The sequence below is a fragment of the Puma concolor genome, chromosome C1 (genome assembly GCF_028749965.1).
Source record: "Puma concolor isolate L17-30 chromosome C1, mPumCon1.1.hap2, whole genome shotgun sequence".
NCBI classification, from domain to species: Eukaryota; Metazoa; Chordata; class Mammalia; order Carnivora; family Felidae; genus Puma; species Puma concolor.
Window position 1 is genome coordinate 209,014,126 of NC_141674.1, and position 21,006 is coordinate 209,035,131.

The window sequence follows — 21,006 nt, forward strand, 5'->3', positions numbered from 1 at the left end:
ATGCATCCTCTGCTTATGGAGAACTGGAGAAATGCGATATTCATATAATATTTTATGAAATAGGCATTCAGATAATGTGGCAGGAGAAGAACATAGAATGTCTTAGATTTTCCACCTCTGTAGAGTGATGTACACGTACACACACACACACACACACACACACACACACACAGATTAACAGATGATACGTGCAGTATGGTCTCATTAGGAGAAAAGGTAAGTGTAAGTATATGCACAGACACAAAATATTAATGTTGTTCCTTCCAGGTGATATTAGGAGTTCTTTTTATTTTCTTTTTCTCACCTACCCAATTTCAATTTTTGCCCTGTCCGAGATATGTAGTGCTTTATAAAGACAAAAGAAAACATTAAAGATTTTTACATGTTAACCGTGTTTCTTCTTGTTATTTAAATTGACTTTTATTTGGCATTTTTATTCATGATCTAATATTCATTTCTGCTTTTGTGACTTAACTTTAGATGTGGAAAGCGAGATAAAAAAAAAAAAAAAGACTAATTTCGGAACCAGAATAAGGATTTGATGTGTACTAAGCAGGAATGTTGGTCCTCAAGAGTCATTCCCAAAGACTTCATTAAGCTGTTGGATTAGGTAGGTGGTGTTACTGGTGCGTATTTTCTTTAAAAACTGTTTTAATGTTGTTGCGAAATTGTCTTGACAATAAACAACATGGAAGTCATCATGTAGGCAGTGAGATGACATTCACCAGACTCCCGGATTTTCCTGCCTGGCCTGGGGCATCTGAGTCAAAGTGCAGGCAGTTCTACTGTCTAGGACAGAGCTCTGAGCTTTGGTTTTCTCTTGCTTCTGGTACCAAGTCACTTTGCACTCGTGGCCTTGAGAGGCTTTTGCTTTTGCTCAGGGACCACAGTGTGGGTGTCCTCCCAGATCGCCCATCAGAATGAATCCTGCCTTCTCCCCTCCCACCTGCCTCTCGCCCTAAGGCACTTCTCAGAGGTGATTTTCCTCCTAATGGTCAATCGACCTTCCATGTTATTCCATGCCTATGGACCTTCCATGCCTATGTTATTTTCTGTCAAAACAGTTTCTAAAAATCCCTTCTTAGATCTTTACAGCCATGACAAAGTGTAAACAGTCTGCCTGGATAGCCTCACTCGACACGTCTTTCTTTCACCTTCTGGGGACAGATTCCATGTGACCTTGAGATGCCCACGTTCACCAGTGGAGACCTATGTCTCTAGCCTTGTGTCTCCACTTCCTAGTGGAAAGGAGGGGATTTGTTTTTCTTTATGCTACCTCTCACTGGCTTCCCACAAACCCCTGCTTACTGCTCTCTGAGCTTTCAACTTTGTAGGTCCTATCCCCTCTGGGCACTAGTTTAGGGACCATTATGTTTCCAGTAGGCAAACCCAAGGTTTTGTACACATCAGTATTGCACAACAAAGGAAAGGCGTTTGTCCCTACCCACCCATAAAAACTCTCATTCAGTAGGTTTAGACAGTGCTGGGTACAAGGGCTGCCGTGGGCCTCACGTTTCAGCGCACATCAAAATAACTTGGGAGTTTTGGAAAACACGTGCACCCAGATGCCCTCCTAGACCTCCTGCGGGTGTTCAATAAATAAAGAAGGGCAAGGATTTGTCCCTTATTTGCCATTATACCTTGGTGTCTAATGTGTTATTAGCCGAGGGGGTACCCAAGTGGCAAAAAAGGTTAAATTTAAAATTAGAGCGAAGTGCGGGAAATCTCTTGTGGAAGGCTGAAGGATGGCCTCCAAAGATGTCCTTATCCTAATCCTTGGAAACTGTGACTACCTTACACGGGAAAAGGAAATTTGCAGATGTAATGAGGATTTGTTTTGAAGCATAGTCAGCATATGATATTAAATTAGGCTCAGGTGTACAACACAGCGATTCAACCGTTACCTACATACATTACAAAATGCTCACCAGGACAAGTATATTACGATATTGACTGTGTTCCCTATGCTGTACTTTTCGTGCCTTTGGTTTATTTACTTGATCACTGGAGTGTGTACCTCTGTATTCCCTTCACCCATTTTGCCCATTCCGCCACCCCTTCCCCTTCGGCAACCACTGTTTTGCTCTCTGTATTCGTGAGTCTGTGTCTCTCTTTTGGTGTTGTTGCTATGTGTTCATTTGTTTTCATTTTTTTTAAGATTCCGCGTATAAGTGACATCTGTAACTGACTTCTTTCACGTAGCACAATACCCTTCAGTTCCATCCATGTGTCAAAAATTTTGGCTTTAGAATTGACGTTTAAGATAGTAAGGTATTTAAGAATATATCATGGTGTTTTGATTTAGGCATTCGTTGTGAAAAAAAATCCCCCTGTCAAGTTAACTAACACATTCATCACCTCACCTAGCTTTGTTTTTCTGTGAGCGGCTGGGGAAAGCTCTGATATTTTCCAAGGGCTGATGTGATCGGATTCGACCCACTGGACGGTCTTCCTTGGCCATAAATGTAAGGGTCATGGAATGACTCATCAAAATCACAGGCCCCTACCACCCCGCCCCCGCCCCCCCACTCAAAGGAAAATGGATAACACAGGACAATGGTTTTGGGGGGGGGGTCATTCTTAGAATTCTGTCTGCCACAGGGACCTTCGAGTATAGCCCCGGTAAGCATTAAAAGTGACTTGTCTTCGCAACCCAGGCCTTGGATGCTTGTCCTGGGGACTTTGGACAAGCAATCGTCGGAGTTCCATGTCCAGAATAGGCCATATGCTACATTATCTGTGAATGAACAAATAAAGGGACCTTGGGTTAAATTGTGGTGGAAGATGGGAGGTTGGAATAAAAAGGACAACTAACGTCATTCACTGATTTTAATCATTAGACTCTCTGTTTTATATTTTCTTGATTTTTAGATGACCAAATTCCTGTAGTATTCACTCAGTCTTGCAGAAATGCCTGCCTAACTTTCCTCCGTCTTCGTTTTGCTGCCCTCTCCCGAGACTCTCCACTCCCTTATCAGCAGACTAAGGGGGTATATGTATTAACACGAAATATAATCAAAGTCCCATTGTGAGATCAGGCTCCCGGGCAAAACACGGCACTAAAAAGAAAACAGGAAGGAGACCCAAGAACAGAGCATCTGAAATCTTCCTTAAGCATGCCCTTTGTTTTCTCTAAGCAGCGGATTTTTACTCATTTGATGAGGCTGATTCATTTTTGTTGTGTTTTGTTTTTTTTTTTTTTTTAAATCATTGAACTTTAAAAAGCCTATCCATTTTCATGTGGCTTGGGAGTCTTCTGAGAGCCAGCAATCTCTTCAATCCTCTCCCTGAAGTAATTCGTATTCTATTTCTAATCTACAGGGTTTTCTGACTTTCTGCCTCCAAAGTGATTTGGTAGACAGGGGTCACAGAAGCCTCTTCTCACCTCATTTCATCCCCAAGTTCTGCCACCCACCCAGAGACTTTGCTGGAAGTTCGTGCTATTTTTGTCCTATCTGGTTAATGCCAAAGAACAATGCTGTGGTCCCACCACTGAAGCTCTCAAGAGCATCTGCTAAGTTACTTTTATATTCTTCATTTCCTGTTATTTCCTGTAATGCCTTGCAACTTCCCAAGGTCATCCAATTTGGAATTCCTGACGTGTTTTCTGATATTTGCCCATTCCCTGAACAGGAGACATTTGGCTCCTGTCTCTTAAAAGCAAACTGATGGCTGATTGCTGATTTAATATGCCTCCCAACTCCTCACCTTCCCCAGGGAAATCCGGAGTTATCAATGGGGATTGTTCCATCACGTCTCATCAATAGCTTGCCACTACACATTTTAAAAAGGAGCATTCTGGACATTTTAATATCTGTAAACATGTGAAGCAAGCTCTTAAGAATTGGATTCCTGCATATCAGCTTGTGATGCAAGCTTAGGAAATTTGTTCAAAATACTTGAGGTCGGAATTAGGTTATGCTCTTTTCCTGTTACCCTTTTACGCCCTTCGTTCTAAGAGTATGGTGTTCCTTTCGATACAAACATTTTATCAATCATTTGCTAACTTCACATGGCAGCCATTGGTCGTGGGTGTTGGATAGTATTAGAAGAATCTAAGAAGAGCTGAATTCCCTTTGCTCCTTGAGCATGGCTTTTTCCACAGGGTTCTCAAGGGAATAAGACAAACGATAAACTAGCTATCATTTTGTTACAAATTGTCCCAGGGCTCCACTTCTCCATAATGAAGCACTCTGGAAAAACTCAGAAGCCACCCCTCCGCACCCCAGCTGGAGGCATCTGAATGGGGAAGAGGAGAGAGTCAGAGGACAAGGTGGCGAGGTCTGTTCAAGGACTCAGGCTCTGCCTCAACTGACCCAGCTAGCTGCAAGAATAAAGGAAAGAGGGGGTATGCAATTTTGTGATACATCTTCTTCTACCCTCCTGCTTTTTCACTACTAGCCTTCTTTCCATCTGTAAAATACGCCACCAACTCCTTCTCTCTCTCCGGACCTTGCATTTGTTAATAATGATCTTCCCTGACAAAGTCACTTCCTCCTCAGCTTCAGGTCATAACTCAGATGTCATCTCCCCTGAGAGCGCTTCCCCACTCATTATAGCGAAAGCATCATTTCTGATCCTCTTCACATATGGACCTATTTCATATTCTTGGTAGCACTCATTCACAAAATATGTGGTCACTGCCTGCCTCGTCTCATTAGAATGTCAGGGCTACTGTCTTATCCACTGCTGTGTCTCCAGAACCTAAAACAGCACTTGGCTCATGACAGAAGCTCAGCAAGTACTGGCTGAGCAGTTGCCAGAGACCCCATTCACCAGTAAACATAATCCAGTCAATGTCTTGAAATCTGGCCAATCAGATTAGCATTATCTCTTTTAAGAGAGGAGCGAGGAAGAAAGTAGAAAGTCACCTTTCTTTACCCATTGCTTAGATTTTTTTTTTTTTTTTGCCTGCAGACCAACTTGGTGTGGTGGATTAGGTTAGAGCAGACCAGGAGAAGTGAAGATTGGGACTTAATCATGGACTGTCAAGTTGTGGTTGGAGTGAGCTCAGATGCAAGGTGAAGAGAAAATTCAAGTTTGGCAGGTAGAACAAAGTATCTGGGGAAAATGACAGTAGATAACAGTGTTAGCTATAGAAAATTGTCGGTAAGACATAGAGGAGGTTACACAATGCACAAAAGTGTGCCACGAAGTGGATTAGAGCCCAGCGATAGGGATCCATGAGCAGACTATATTTGAAGATTGAGGCGATCAGACGCTGAAATCCATAAAGTGGAGTATCAAGTTCCAATTCCATTCTTAAGGTATCAGAACAGGACTCTGATCCCAGAGAGAGTTCCATCAAGCCCTTTACTGGTTCTTGGTCATCCTCTATTCCGTTCCCCTCAAAAATGATTCCAAAAGTCACTGCTCATTTCCATTTGCAAATCATAGAAGACTTCCTGCCTCTTATTTTATTGAGAAATTTCAAGTCAAGTTTCTTTCTTTATTGGTTCCCTTCCTGCAGCCAAAAGAAGCATGCAAATCTCCCTGATACTAACCAAAAACAATAAAACTTTCCTTTACATTGTAAAACCACTAGGAACTGTCCAACATCTTTACTCCACACAGAAGTCAGAACCCAGCATTTCCCTTTTTCATGCTAATTTACTCTGAGATGAAGCTCATTTCCTGAAGCTTAATATAACTCCCAGTGAGGTCACCAACGACATCCTATTTTACTACAAAAGCTGTCTGAGTCCTTTCATCTGGGGTCTGTCTCTTATACCCAACAGGACACCATGGTCCGTACTATCTTTACCAAGCTCTTTTAGCCTTTGGCTTTCATTGTATCCCTCCACCCTGGTGCTCTTCCTTCTGAAAAAGCTCCTTCATGCTTTGCTTTTGGATCACTGCTCTTTTCACTCCACAAGTCCCATCTGAATGATCTGGTACATGATGGAAACTGAGACTTATATGCTTCTCATGGCCACCTAGAACTCCCAGGCCAGAAGCTTCTCATTCCTAGAACAATCTGACTTCTCCACCTGGATATCCCCAGGCACAGCACCCTTAATTGTCTACCACATAAGAGCAGCATCTTCTCTAAATATGTTTCTCATGTACATTTGCTCTCGTTGGTTAGCAGGCCCATCCAGTCAAGCCCATACTAGAAAGCAAAGCGTCATCCATGGTAGCTTTCTTTCAGTCCTCCTCCTGTTCAGTCAGACATCACACCTATCTGGCTGACTTCTGTGATGTTTCTCTCTATCTCTATCTCCCTTCCCCTATGCCAGTTCACACTATCATTAGCTTTCTTCACGTTACTACAGTAGGCTCCTATTTGGTCCCCCCTCTTCTCTTTAACCCTCCTTGAAACATTCTTTCATGGGGCTACCAGAGTATTCTATCTACAAACGCAAAATTGACCGTGTCATGGGCTGAAACCCTTTGATGGTTTCTCCATTGTCTTGAATCTGAAGTGAAACTTGTCTCATATTACATTCAAGATGGTCCAGGAGTTGGTCCCTGCCTTCTCGCCTTTCTAATTCCCTCTTCTTGCATTTCCAAAAATGCCAGATAGCATGTATTGCATAAGCACACTACCCTCTTTTCCTTCTCTTTCCTTTTGGTAATGTTAAGCCTTCTTCATGGAATACATGTTTCCATGTTTCCTGACTAATCCCTATTCCTCTTCAAAAGTCTTTTTCAAGCTAGCCTCTTTCAACATGATTTACCTGCCTCTTTCTGCCCTGATAGTCCGGGTGACCTCACCCAGAGCTCCCTGATAACCATCCAACTTTTGACATTGCATTTGCTCCTGTCTCCCTAGAGGCCTCACACCTCTAGGTGCATCCTCAACACCTTGCCCAGTACTTGGCACATCCAATGCCTCATTAACATCTTTGTCGATTAATGGAATCAACTGTCTGAGGGGCTTTCCCTTACTTTCCTCTACAGTGTCAGGACAGAGAATGTCTTCTATGCCTTAGAGAAACTAACAAAAAGTGAATGTTTTCAGGGACTCGGTCCCAGATCAGCACCTAGATATGCACAGGACATGACCTCACAAGTGCCATGACAGCCAAGGCAAGAAAGAAGAATTATGCCTCAGGAAGCAGCTGCTCCAGGCAGCGACATGCATGTGGTTGCTGCCAGGGCTAAGGTACATGGAAGTCAGGAGGGCTGAGGAAAGCCCACAATAACCTAGAAGTGAAAACACACCTGGATCAAAGGCTGCACTTCCCAACCTTCCTTGCAAAAAGGCCTGGTCATGTGACTAAATTCTGGTCAGCAGGATTTTAGTGGAAACTGTGTGTTAAATTTATGTAAAGTGTCCTGAAATGGAGTGTGTGCTCTCCCCTTTTCCTCGTTTCTTCTGGCTGCGATGCGGACATGTTGAACGGAACTGGGGCCACCATCTTGGATCATAAACTAACCCTGAATCCAGGCCACTGAAGGAAGAGCAAGGAGACAGAAAGTAAAGGTCAGTGACACTTGCAAGTCCATAATGGTCTTGGGACACCTTTTTGGACTTTCATATGTGAGAGAAATATAGTCTTACCTTGTTTACACTATGTTTTGGTCATGAGGAGCCAACTCTAATCATAAGAAATACAGGCAGTTTATACAACATTCCTCCCAAGTTCTGAGAGTCTTAGCATCTTAACTACATTCCTGGACCTGACGGTGTAACATTTTTAGTCATTGAAGATTTTACTCATTTAAGATTTGTGGAAGAAGAGGTATCCAAACAGGCATTTATTTTCAGATAAATATCATAGGCAAACTCTTTGACATTTGAAGAAAAATGATGCGGGGCGCCTGGGTGGCGCAGTCGGTTAAGCGTCCGACTTCGGCCAGGTCACGATCTCGCGGTCCGTGGGTTCGAGCCCCGCGTCGGGCTCTGGGCTGACGGCTCGGAGCCTGGAGCCTGTTTCCGATTCTGTGTCTCCCTCTCTCTCTCTGCCCCTCCCCCGTTCATGCTCTGTCTCTGTCTGTCCCAAAAAATAAATAAACGTTGAAAAAAAAAATTAAAAAAAAAAAAAAATGATGCTGGTGAAAGCTCTCATGGCTTCTGATGGGGTGTGCTGGCCATCACTCTTTCCTCCACATATTTAATTCAGTCTGGTGTGATGTAGAGACAAAACTGACCAATGAAAAGACTGGAATGGCACTTGTGAGGCTGACAGATCAGTTTCGGGGTGAGGAGTTCCCTGGAATAGTCAAGGAACCCCGAATAGTCAAGACCATAACGATCCACCTCCTGAATCCATTTTACCACTCTGAATTAACAAACACTCCCTGAAAAGTTGCAAACGCACCCATCATCCATACATTAGCGATCATTGCTTTAATCAGACCAATAATTAGCAGTGGCCAGTTTCAAAGGAATGGAGCTGGCAAGAAGGCCGTGGTGGGGAGGAAATGATTGTGGTTCATTTGGAAGAAGACAGGCTTGAATGAGACTTGAGAGTTCAGAGTCTGCAAAACTGGAACGAGAAGAGTATGGGAGGGCTGGGAAAGACTTGGTCCCATTCCCAGCTTGGCTCAGGGCTCCATCAGGGCCCATGTGTATTTCAGATCACCTTGACACTGCCCTAGCCTGTCTTTGGTGCCTGGGAATGCCAGGGCTGCCATGTCTGGGACTCTTTTGGAGGCTCTAAATTGTGGCCTACTTTGGGTTGGCCCGGGCCCATTAGTGGATGGTGGCAGCCACTCACTGAGCTCTATTGATGAGGAAACTGAGACTCAGTTAATTTAGGTAATTCACAAGGGTCACAAATACCCAGTCTGACCCCACTTGGTATGACCCCCTGAATGCAGAAATCCTTAGCACCAAGGGTCTTCCCATCCAACTTCCCCTCATTCTTTCCAGTAGCTAGTAGAATATAAGAAGAAGCAAGGACAAGAAGTCCTAGCTTTCTGTTGCACAAGAGCACAGAGAGACAACCAGAGTCCTCTGAGCACTTGATCTCTTCCCCCGGATCCCCTCACCTCTTCTTCCTCCATCTTTTCTATTGTTCTTGGGAATTTTCAGTGTTTCCCAAATCTGGCTGTTCAGGGAAATTTTTGAAAATTCGGTTTCTAGGCCCCAACCCAAGAGATTCTAATTCTGACAGCTTTGGTGATTGTGGTCTGCAGTCCAGGCTGAGGATAGGAAGGAGTTGGGGGAGGCAGAAGCTCCAGAAATCTCCTTCTCAGATGCAAAGGCCTCCGGTGAATGCAAATCTTTTTACAATCAAAAAAAACACCACCCCTGTGTAAAGCCAATGAGATGAGAGAAACCTCATCCTCTGATGGCTAACGATGAAAATTTAATTATTTCAACAGACTAGGAAATAAGATGAAAACTAAGCATTCCTTAAGATGCTTCCTAGGTTTCTTTCAAAAGTTTATTTCCTTTGAATAATAGGGAAGCAATCAAAGCAGGTAAAGTCTGTCTTGGTCTTCCTTCGCCTTTGCTTTCTTCTGAACAGGTGCCCAGGACTCTCATCTAGTCCCAAAGATGCTCCAAACGCTCTTCTGTACCCCTTCTGAACCTGATGCTTTATGGAAAATGGATCTTCCTCCTCACTCCACTTTCCTCACCCCAGACTCAACTCAAATTCAAATATCCTCACGTTCACTCAGGCCAGGCGAGCAGTCACTTGCAAAGCAAGCTCATAAGTGGATGCCCTTTGTAGTCCTGGTGGCTTCATACATTCCCTGGAGAGTGCCACGCTTCCGGAGCTCTTTGCCACTCATTCTGTTTCCTTCTAGGGTTGGTTGATGATCTTAGTAAAAGGCCATATGCTAAGGAACTTAGTAATTCCCTTAAGAAGAATCAAGAATTGACGAAAGACTACAACACAGGAAGCTTGGTACTCTTAAAGTCTAATTCCTGGTGAATAAAGATGAAAGTGTAGATGAACACAACAAGTTAGCTTTTCAGCGTCACCTTGAGTTTATCACCTCAAAGTACTTTTGACTAAAGTAATTGCATATTGTGCTCTGTTCAGGCAAAGTGGCAAGTCGTCCGTTCTTGCATGAGCATTCATGGATGGTAGAAAGCGGAGCAGAATGGCCTCCTGATCATTCCTATTCAGAGAGAGAGACATGTGACATGGGTCATTCAAAGTCAAATTGTACTTAATTTAAGGATACACACTATGATTGGGGGTACAGGGAGGTTTGTTTTATGATCACAGAATGTTAGGGTCAGAAGGGGTTTTTCAGAGTGTGTTTCTCTTTGACTGACAGCAAAATTAGTTTGCCATCTCTGAGCACCCCTGCCAGCTCACGGAAGAAGGAGGTAGCTCTGATGATTGCTATGTGTTAAGGGTTGAGGAAAGGGATTAAACACCTTGAAAGCAAATGGAGAAGAGCTGGTCCTGGGTGTCCTCCAGAACCTGCTTCCTGTGCCCTTCAGGAATTGGCAAAATTGAACCAATTTTTGATGGCTGAGGACCCTACTGGTATTCCCACAGTCGTTCATTGCTTGGGATACACCCACCCTAGATGAAGACCGGACTTACAAGATGGTATGTTATACCCATCCTGCCAGAGAAATGCAGGAATCACAAGCTAACGTACAATGTTGGGTAAGGCCTCTTCATGAATATTAGGCAACAGTAAGATGCCCTTTCGATTCTTGCCCTACTGGGTTCCTCAATCTCTGTATGTCCACAGCCTTTTGTCTGTTTGGCTACTGTGACCTCAACATCATATAATACCTCAAAGACCTCTGGCAATTCATTTCCCCTCTGTCTCAACTTCAGTTGCCGACATGTACTTGCTGTGACGCTCTTTGAAAGGCTGGTCCCACCATGCAGGTTTTTGTTTTTATTTTATTTTTTTTAAAAAAAAAATTTTTTTTTTCAACGTTTATTTATTTTTGGGACAGAGAGAGACAGAGCATGAACGGGGGAGGGGCAGAGAGAGAGGGAGACACAGAATCGGAAACAGGCTCCAGGCTCTGAGCCATCAGCCCAGAGCCCGACGCGGGGCTCAAACTCACGGACCGCGAGATCGTGACCTGGCTGAAGTCGGACGCCAACCGACTGCGCCACCCAGGCGCCCCAGGTTTTTGTTTTTAATTCAAACATTCCCACGTATCACACAATACTAGATTTTTTTTTCCCCCATGACCCACACTTTGATTGGGACTCCGTGTTTATAATAAAGTTGTTATTTGGGGAGCATATTGAAAATGGGCCCAAAGCACCAAACCTTCAAAGTTTAAGTTCAACCCGCTGATCATAAGACAGGGGCTCAGTCTGTTCTTGGACCTTCTTGGTGTTGAGCAGAGATGTGGGTTTTGAAAGATGGTGCTCTGACTTCTCGTCAGCTCAGGCTCTGGCCTACAGTGGGAGTAGCTGGAAACCTGACAGCCATTGCAGGTTCTGGGGTGGATGCCTGGCTGTTGTGAAAACCAATCAGAGCAAGAGATTCTTTTCTGTCATGTATCACTTTTCTATCAGATGAACATGTAAGTAATCTTTTCCCTTTATATCATGTATCTCAAAATATGTTCACACTCAGTATCCCTTTTCCTTCTGCTGCCATGAGTAGGCATGAAGAGGGTGAAAGCATGAAGAGCTTTCTTGGGTGCCAATAGCACGATGACCCCCTCTAACCTCCAAGTCCTCACAACTTCTTTACCACCATCTCCCAGGAGGCCATTGGGACAAATCTCATCAGCCACCATTCGGAAGCTAGGATCCTCTCCAAGATGCTCCCTCATTTTTGAGATTCTTACCCACATACCGCACTATATGTCCTCCATATGGCTTCATCTCCCACTCCCTCCTACAAAGCAAAGCCTACCCATGGGACACCCGGGAACTTACTTCCCTTGCCCTCTTACCCTCTCTGAATCCTGGATGCATTCAAGGGCACTGCTTGCCGTGTAGCTGTCTCAGGTGGTGGATGTTCTAGCTCACTCAGCCCTTCATACTGGTGGGCCTGGAGTGAGGGGGCAGATGTTGTCCTTGTTCCCATTATCCCTCTTCTAGACCATCCTCTTACTTCTTCCCTCCACTGCTCCTCCCATTTGTAAGACTCCTACCATCAGACTCAATCACTTGCTACCCCTTCCCTTTTGCAGTCGTCTATAAACCCCAGAGTCGCTCACCCTTGGTTCTACAAGAGTTAAGCTTCTAGATCGCTGTCACTCTCCAATGCCACATTTATCATGATAGTTGAAGAATTTTTTTACCCACTTAGATAATTCTTCTAAGCCCTAGGCTCTGAGGTCCTTGGTCTTTTCTCAAATGACTATGTCTTACTACACCTCGTCCACAAATCTTGTGGTCTTAGCCTCATCACATGGTCACGGCCACTCACTGCACAATCTCATGTGCCCAACTCAGGTACCTCCTTTGCTGACCACATTCTCTTAACTTTGAGCTCACTCCCTTGAGTATCTCAGTTTCAACCATTCTTCAATTCTATTGGGACTGCAGTAGGTTCCAATTGCTGCTGTAACAAATCACCACACATTTAGTGGCTTCAAACAACACAAATGTATTACTTTACAGTTCTGGGGCATGGAAATCAGAAATCAGTTTCACTGAGTTAAAGTCACAGTGTCATCAGAACTGGTTCCTTTCAGAGGCTCTGAGGGGAGAATCCGTTTCTATGACCTTTTCAGTGACTAGTGGCCACCTGTGTTTCTTGGCTTGTGGCCTTTTCCTCCGTCTTTAAAGCACATCCCTCCAATCTCTGCCTCTGACATCATTACATTGCCTTCCTCTCTGGCACTGACCTGCTTCCTTCTTATAAGGACTCTGTGATTACATTGTGTCCTCCAGGATAATCTCTTCGTCTCAAGATACTTAACCACATCGACAAAGTCCCTTTTGCCATAGAAGGTAACATTCACAAGTTCCTGAGGTTAGGACAAGGACATTGTTGGTGGGTGGGGGGGCATTATTCAGCCTACCCCAGGGACCTATAACTCAATGGTCCTACCTCCTTTTACTCATTCTGCTTCCCTATACGTTTCTTACCATGCTTTAGATTCCATGGCAAACATCACGACCAATCCCCTGTATATATCCTGGACTCCCTTGTGTCTCTCTTTCTCTCGTTGTAGTTATCTGAAAACTCCCAATTTGGCTAAAGGCAACTCTCTGATGTTTTAAAGCCTGAACCTGATGATTTTAAATTCCTAGTCACTAGTCTCAGAAGACCAAAGCCAGCCCACTGTATTTCCCTGGTCTGTTCACTTACCCTCACTCCTAGATGATTACATTCCCGTCTTTCCCTTTTTGACTGATATCCTTGCTTCTTATCTCACTGAGAAATGGAAGCAATTAGGAGTCTCCTACCAGTCAGCGACTAGCTGGCCTCTCTCTGTGTGCATAGAGGACACTTTTCCTTCCCTCCAGTACTATGGAAAGATGCCATTGTTCTTGTGGAAGACCAAACCCACTCCTCCTACTATCTCCTGGGTCCCACCCCTCTCTCCAAGACATTGCACTAGGACTATTCTCTCTCTGGAATACAATTTTGTTTCTCCTGTGCAATTTTGCCCTTCCTGTCAGTATTCAATACTATAAGATTTCTCACCTTAAAACAAAACAGTACTGTTTTGACCCCCTTCTCTATACATCACCATTTCTCTGTTCTCTCTCTAGCAAAACCCATTGAAAGATTTGTCTACGCCAGCTTTCTCCGCTTCCTCTCCTTTAGGGCTGCCCCTGTCACCGATGGTGTGAGTTTTAAAGAGCTTTGTCAAAACAATACAAATAAATTATCTCACAATTTCTGTAGGTCAGAAATTCAGGCACAGCATGGCTGGGTTTTCTACTCAGAGGATCATTGGGATGAAATCCAGGTGTTGGCCAGGACTGCAGTCTCATCTGGGATTAGAGTCCTCTCCCAAGCTCACTGACTGTTAGCAGAATTCAGATTTTTGGTGTCACAGGACCGAGATCCTGTTTTCCTTCTAGTCGTTGTATGAGGACATCTCTCGGCTCATAGAGGCACCCACAGTTTCTTCCTTGTGGCCACCATGGGAAGGCAAGTTGGAGTGTGTGTCTCTGATTTCTTCTTTTCCAATCCTTGGGAGAAATTCTACTTTTAAAGGCCTCAAGTGATTCAGCAGGGTCCACCCAAATAATCTCCCTGAAGGCCAACTGATGTGACGACTTACTTACATCTGCAATTTCACAGCAATACCTTAGTACTTAGTGTTTATACTAGTGTTTGAGTGAATAGCTAAGAGAACATATTTGTGTACCCAGGGCCAGACTTTGGGGGATGATCTTAGAATTCTGTCTACTCCAGGCATACAAATTAGAAAAAAATCATCCTTTCTATGGGCTGATACAGCCCATCCAGAATGGAGGACTTGGCCAGTGAAGATCCAGCTGGAAAGATTTGATCTTCATTTGCCCCAGCTGGACTACAATTGCTATCTTGAGCATAACACGCCCCAAACCAAACTCATTCATCATCCCATGACAGAAACCAATTATAAAAAACAACTACAAAAACCTATACTTGATATGTTCCTTTTAAATAAATGACATTTTTTGCAGGCTAACCACCTCAAAATCATCCCTGAATGGGCTCTTATATCATTTTCACATTCAATCTGTGAGCAAATTCCATGGACTCTACCTTCAGAAATATGTCAAGAATCTAACCACTTCTCCGCTGGACCCAAGCCACGGCCATCTTAGCCTGGATTACTGCACGAGACTTCTGAAAAGTTTTCTCATTTCGACCCATGCCTCTCTATGGTCTTTTTCCCACACAGCAAACAGAGTTAACCTTTTAATAAGTATATCACATCTACTCAAGGCCTGCAATAGTTTCCCACTCAGAGGAAAAGCCAAAATCCTTACAAAGGCCTCCATGGCCCTAGATTTCTGTAACCTCATTGCCGACCATTCCTTCCCCAATTCACTCTGCTCCTACTGGCCCTTGGGCTGTTCTCAAATCCTCCAACTGCAATCTTTCTTGAGGATCTTTATTCCTACTGACGCCCCTGCCTTAACCATCTATCCTACCAGATTACTCACAGCATATTCTCTCTCTTCAGGTCCTTGATCAAAAGTCACCCTCTCTGTCACCTTCTATCCTTCATCCTGCTTTTTTTTTTTTTTTTTTTTTATCACCATCGGATAGATAGCATTTTGTTTGTCTGGTGTGTATCCTCCAACCGGCCAGCTACCTGAGCTATATCCATGAGGGTAGAGAGTTATTTGTTTTGTTCACTGATAGGTCCTTAGCGATTTAACAGAGTAGGTGCTCAATAGACATTTGGTGCATAAGTAAATACATTTTAATCTCCTCACAACTTTTTTTGAAATCCCTGCGACTAATGCCGTTAAGCATTGGAATCAGGTTGTCCTACTATTCTAACAAAAATACTAAGTGCAAACAATGTATCAGGTAAAAAGTATTTGTATTGCAGAACATTTAATGACGACAGTCTGCATTTCATTCTTCCTTTTACCAAATAAGTAAAAGTATTTTGAAACCCTCCACCAAACCAACTTTTGGGTTTTACTGACTCAGAACTGTTCTGTTATAGCCATTACACCAAGATTACTCATAGCACAAAAAATTATTTTCGATCTGGTATTTGGTACAGAAGTTAGAGCAATTATCGAACTCGTTTTTACACAGAGCAGCAGGTTTCCTTTGGAAAACACGGTTTCCACTTATCAGAAAACGACATTTTGCCGAGAAATTTGAACATCGTGTCCCTAATACCAATTCTCCCAAGGAGAATTTGGAGCAGTCCCCTTCTTCGTGTCGAAAACCTCCAGATTTGAGTTACTCATCAAAAGATTGATCACGATTAGCCAAAATGCTTTGAGACTCAGAGCATGAAATCATGAATTCTAACTCCTCCTTCTAGAATTCGAGACTCCTGAAATTCACGTTGGTGTCTTGGCAGTCAATTTATGATATGCATAAACAAGAGCTCATTTTTCTGCGATTTGAATATGGCCTTCATGCCAAAAAATCGTAGCATCAAGTTTTGAAAGGCACTTTGGAACTAAATTAAATCTGTAAAATTCTTGGTTCAAGCTTAATGAAGTTACCAAAAGTGTCTCGCCTTTAAAAAGTTTGGCAATAAGTAATTTTAAAATTTCTCATGTCCTGTGATCCGTAAATTTCACTTCTAGAACTTTATCTTAAGGAAATAGTTCTGTAAATAGAATTTAAATGGAAAGTGGACGGGCTTTGTAAACAGACAAACCCGGATTCTGATTCTGGCACCAACAATAGTACCATATGCCCTTGTATAGCCTCCTCTGTCTCCTTTTTCTCCCCTGTAAAATGCAAATCACACCGTCCGTCTTCCAGGATTGTTGTGAGAATTCGAGTTGTTGGAAATACAATCCCTTAGGCAGGTCGATACGTGATATATGTACAAACGGAATACGATTCAATCAGGTAAAAGAACGAAGTATTGATACATGTTACAGCCCGGATGAACTTGAAAACGTTGTGCTAAGTGACAGACACAACAGTACATATTTATGATTCCATTTATATGAAACATCTAGAATAGGCAAACTGACAGAGACAGAAAACAGATTAGTGGTTGCCATGGGCTGAGAGGAGAAAGGAATGGGGAGTGATTGCTTAATGGGTATGGGATTGCCTTCTGGGGTTTTAAAAAGGTTCTAGAACTAGACAGTAGTTGTGGCTGCACAACATTATGAATGTGCTTCAGGCCACTGAGTCATACACTTTAAGATGTTAAAATGGTAAATTTCATGTTATGTGTATTTTACCACAGTAAGAAAAATGTGACCTGAAAGAAAATAAATTGCAAAATTGTGTTTACAGTAAAATTGGATTTATAGTCCTCTGTACCTACACACACACACGCACACACACACACACACACACACACACAGGAATTTATACAACAAAATATTAGTGGTGGTTATTTCCGACATCACAGTTTGTTTGTTTTTTTAAAGTAATCTTTGGTAGGGGCATCTGGGTGGTTCAGTTGGTTAAGTGTCCCACTTCGGCTCAGGTCATGATCTCACCGTCCATGAGTGCCAGCCCCGAGCCTGCTTCGGATTCTGTGTCTCCCTCTCTCTGCCCCTTCCCTACTCGCACTCTATTTCTCTCTCTCCAAAATAAAATAAAAGCATAAAAAAAGTAATCTGTGTTTTTAATTTTTAAAAAGAAATGTGTATTATGTTTGTAATAAGAAATGAAGTTTAAGGGGAAGGAGATGGGGGGATGGGTTAAATAAAGAAGGTGCACTCGTCGTGATGAGCACAAGGTAATGGATGGAAGTGTTGAATTACTATATTTTACACCTGAAACGAACATAACACTGCATGCTAACTAACTGGAATTAAGGTCAACACTTAAACATTTTTAAAAAGAAAGGAGGTCTAGGAACAACGAATTAAGAAAATGAAAGTGCTGAGTAAATAAGATGAAAGCAAACCCAAGATTGGCTTGCACTGTATGTTTATAAAATAAAAGTGTTCAGCATTATTCATAATTGCTACCTGCCTGATCACAGCTCTGTACTGTGCGTGGCTGCATAGAGCCGTTCTGCCTTGTGCGCCAGAATTTATAAGGAATCAAGTCCCGTACTAAACATCTAATTTGCATATCAGCAGAGTAGGCATAAGCCTAGAGAGTAAGCCGGAAGAATTGCACCTAAGTCACTTCCCTTTGCAGTCTATATAACTATAAGAAACCTCAAATACTGGATGGTGAGGTTCCCAACAAAACATTTGGCAACCTTACCTATAATTGCCTTTATTTCTCTCAATAGCTCCATGAGAAAGAGACCATTATTTGTATTTACACACGATAAAATTTGGATTCAGGGTGAGTAACTTCTTTTGGCTCAGAATGGTGGCAAATGGTGGACCCAGAATTCAGACCCGGGCTCATGGGAGCCTGAATCTCATGCGGTGCCCACAGAGACAGACAGCCCCTTGTCATCTGACGGGTGGGGAAGCAGGTGTTCAGAGAGGTAATGCGATTGGGCTGAGGTCACAGCAGTGTGCGATAAACTTGGGATTTGATCCCCAGTTTCTTAGTTGAGAGAATTTCCATAAGACTCATCTGCCCCCCGTACATTTCTCAAGGGTACTGACTACACAGGCATCATCAAGAAGACCACACGACAACACAACCTCCAAGAAATAAGAAAAAAGATCACCGGCACTTTAGAATAAGTGTATCTCACGTGTCAAGAGAATAATGATTCAACTAGGAATGAAGTTCTGACATGAAGTTCTAAAATGTTCCAAGTTGAAGCAGATGCAAATATTTTATTTTAAATGGTATGATGATGTAGGGAGAACCCTGATAGGAGATCTACATTAAAATGTGAGCTGTCATACACAATGAATGAGCCCTCTTCAAGACAGAACAAGGCAAAACGTGGTAGGAGCCTTGTAGGCAGACCCCATTGCCAGCCTGGCGAGCCACCCAGAGGCTTTGTTCTGAGGATGCGATCCACGTGTGAGCAGATTTTGATGACTCGAACCACCTCCCCCTGGCCCCCACGGTAGCGGAAAGGTGACGCTTGTCTAGATCATGTTCTGTAAACACGTTCAGAGGAATGTGAGCAGCGTGGAGGTTTTCGGCCCAAAGAGAGAACACAAATCATGTTTTCCTTCATTTGCAACCATCCGAACACAGCAGATTGTTCCCCCGGACGAAGCTACGCTGGGTTCTATTTTGCACACTCCATCGTGCTTCCGAACACCTTTCAAACCCTGCCCGGAGCCCATCTGGGGGCTCTTCGAAGCCACATGTCAACCAGGTGGCCTTCTTTACCTCGTTGCCTCATTGCAGGCACCGGTGCTAAAATTACATCTTGTTCCCAAGTCTCTGACCATATCGCCCCCTTCTTTAAATACCCGACCTGCTCTTTTTCTTCAGCGAATTCTAAATAAATTCAAATTCAGTGACGTGACCTCTCGATTCTTGCATGTGTCACTTTCCTGCTTCTGCCAGCCTGTGCCTCCTATTCTTGGTTCAACTCACACCTCCCTTCCCTTTTGATCCATCTCTCCCTCGGCTCCTTCTCGGCTGCCCTTGTAGTTTTGTTCTCGGGCTTTCTCATGTGCTTTCCAGTCATGACAGCCCTTATGGCAGAAACACTTTCCATCTCAGATGCCAGGCTCTCTCTCTCTCAGTCCTCCACTTTCAATGTCTGTAATGCTCACTTCCTTTGTGAAACCTTCCCACGCGCCTCCCAACTGGTGCACCTGCACCTCAGAAGCTGCTTGGGCTCTTTTCTTTCATCTCTAGCCTGTTTGATGAAAGGCCGGGATTCGGTTAACTAAGGGGGGCTCCATACTGAGATGAATACCTTGAACACACTTCCCACCAGGAGAAGGTAAGCCAGAAAAGCATGGCTTTGCCATTCATTCATTCATCCATTCATTCGTTCATTCCTCAACACATTTGTTGAAAACTTATACATCAGACACCATGCTGGGTAATTTCTGTGTGTGTGTGTGTGTGTGTGTGTGTGTGTGTGTGTGTGATTATGTTTATGGATATGTAATAGAGAGTCACAGCTGAGATTCTCAAACTTTCTTGTTCATGCTACCCTTAATGTTTCAGTAATATTTTCACAACATCCCCAAGCTTGCAAAAGTTAACAACTAATAGCCCTTTGCTTAATTAATAGATAAAAGCCAACCTAATAAATACTTATGGGTTAACAATTTAGGAGCCATTTAAGCTACAAATAAGTTGAAAGAAAAATAGCACTTTCATTTACTTTCTAAATAACCACGATTACTTATTCATGAGATATGTGTGCCTGTCGGGCTCTGCACAAATTCTCAATCCTTGGAATCAGATTGGACACTGTCGCATTTCCCTTTGCATATTGATTTCGTGTTTACTTACCTTTTATGACAGTGACCACTAAAGTCAGCTTTGCAAAAAAAAAAGTATTATGGAAAGGAATGTAACATAATCTTTTTTAAAAAGTGTTTTTATTTATTTTTGAGAGAAAGAGGGAGACAGCGTATGAGTAGGGGAGGGGCAGAGAGCGAGCGAGACACAGAATCCAAAGCAGGCTCCAGGCTCTGAGCTGTCATCCCAGAGCCTGATGAGAGACTCGAAACTCACGAACTGTGAGATCATGACCTGAGCCAAAGTCTGACGCTCAGCTAACTGAGCCACCCAGGCATACCGGAATGTAACATAATCTTAATCTGAAGCTGAACTATTTCAAGCTATAAATTCACGTCATTCTTGATGAAACGTTGTGTTTCTCTCAAAATTTAAAATGTCCCACAGGAGGGGCACCTGGGTGGCTCAGTCGGTTAAACGACTGACTTTGGCTCAGCTCATATCTCACAATTTGTGTGTTTGAGTCCCGTATCAGGCTCCATGCAGACAGCTCAGAGCCTGGACCCTGCTTCGATTCTGTGTCTCCCCCTCTCTCTGCCCCTCCCATGCTCATGCTCTGTCTCTCAATAATAAATAAATGTTAACAAATTTTTTTAAATATGCCACAGGACAGGATACCTTGGTGCACAGTTTGGGAACCATGGGGGCATGGTTTCTTTTCTCCTGGTCTTCATAGTCTGATAGAGAAGTTCTATCAATAAGGGAGAATGGATTAAGCGCTATGCAAAAAGTCAGTAGGCTAGAGCAGAGTTTCTCCCCTGTGATTTCATGGACCAACATAATGTCAAAATAAATTCTGGTGCCACCACATTCTTACCAACAAGATTGCTTATGCTTGTGATTAATTGTTTTATATATATATTTGGGTGCTTTCAAATTTGATGCATAGACATTTATAATCGTAAGCTCTTCCTGATGGATAGACCCTGTAATTATTATATAATGCCCTTCTTCATCTCTTGTTACGGCCTTTAATTTAAAGTCTAGTTTGTCTGGTATAAGTATGGCTACTCCAGCTTTCTTTTGACTTCCAACAGCATGATAGATAGTTCTCACTTTCTTACACCAGACACAAAAATAAACTCAAAACGGATGAAAGGCCTGAATGTGAGACAGGAAACCATCAAAACTCTAAGAGGAGAAAGCAGGAAACCACCTCTTCGACCTCAGCCACAGTAGTTTCTTACTTGACAC

At 43.1% G+C, this 21,006-nt stretch overlaps 1 long non-coding RNA gene across 1 annotated transcript; it reads left to right on the plus strand.

Moving 5' to 3' along the window:
• The first annotated feature begins 490 nt into the window (after window positions 1-490).
• LOC147578703 (uncharacterized) lies at window positions 491-9,850 on the plus strand. Its single transcript, XR_015254343.1, has 4 exons — window positions 491-610; window positions 3,322-4,348; window positions 4,918-7,429; window positions 9,423-9,850. It is a non-coding gene; the product is annotated as an uncharacterized LOC147578703 (long non-coding RNA).
• The last annotated feature ends 11,156 nt before the right edge of the window (window positions 9,851-21,006 follow it).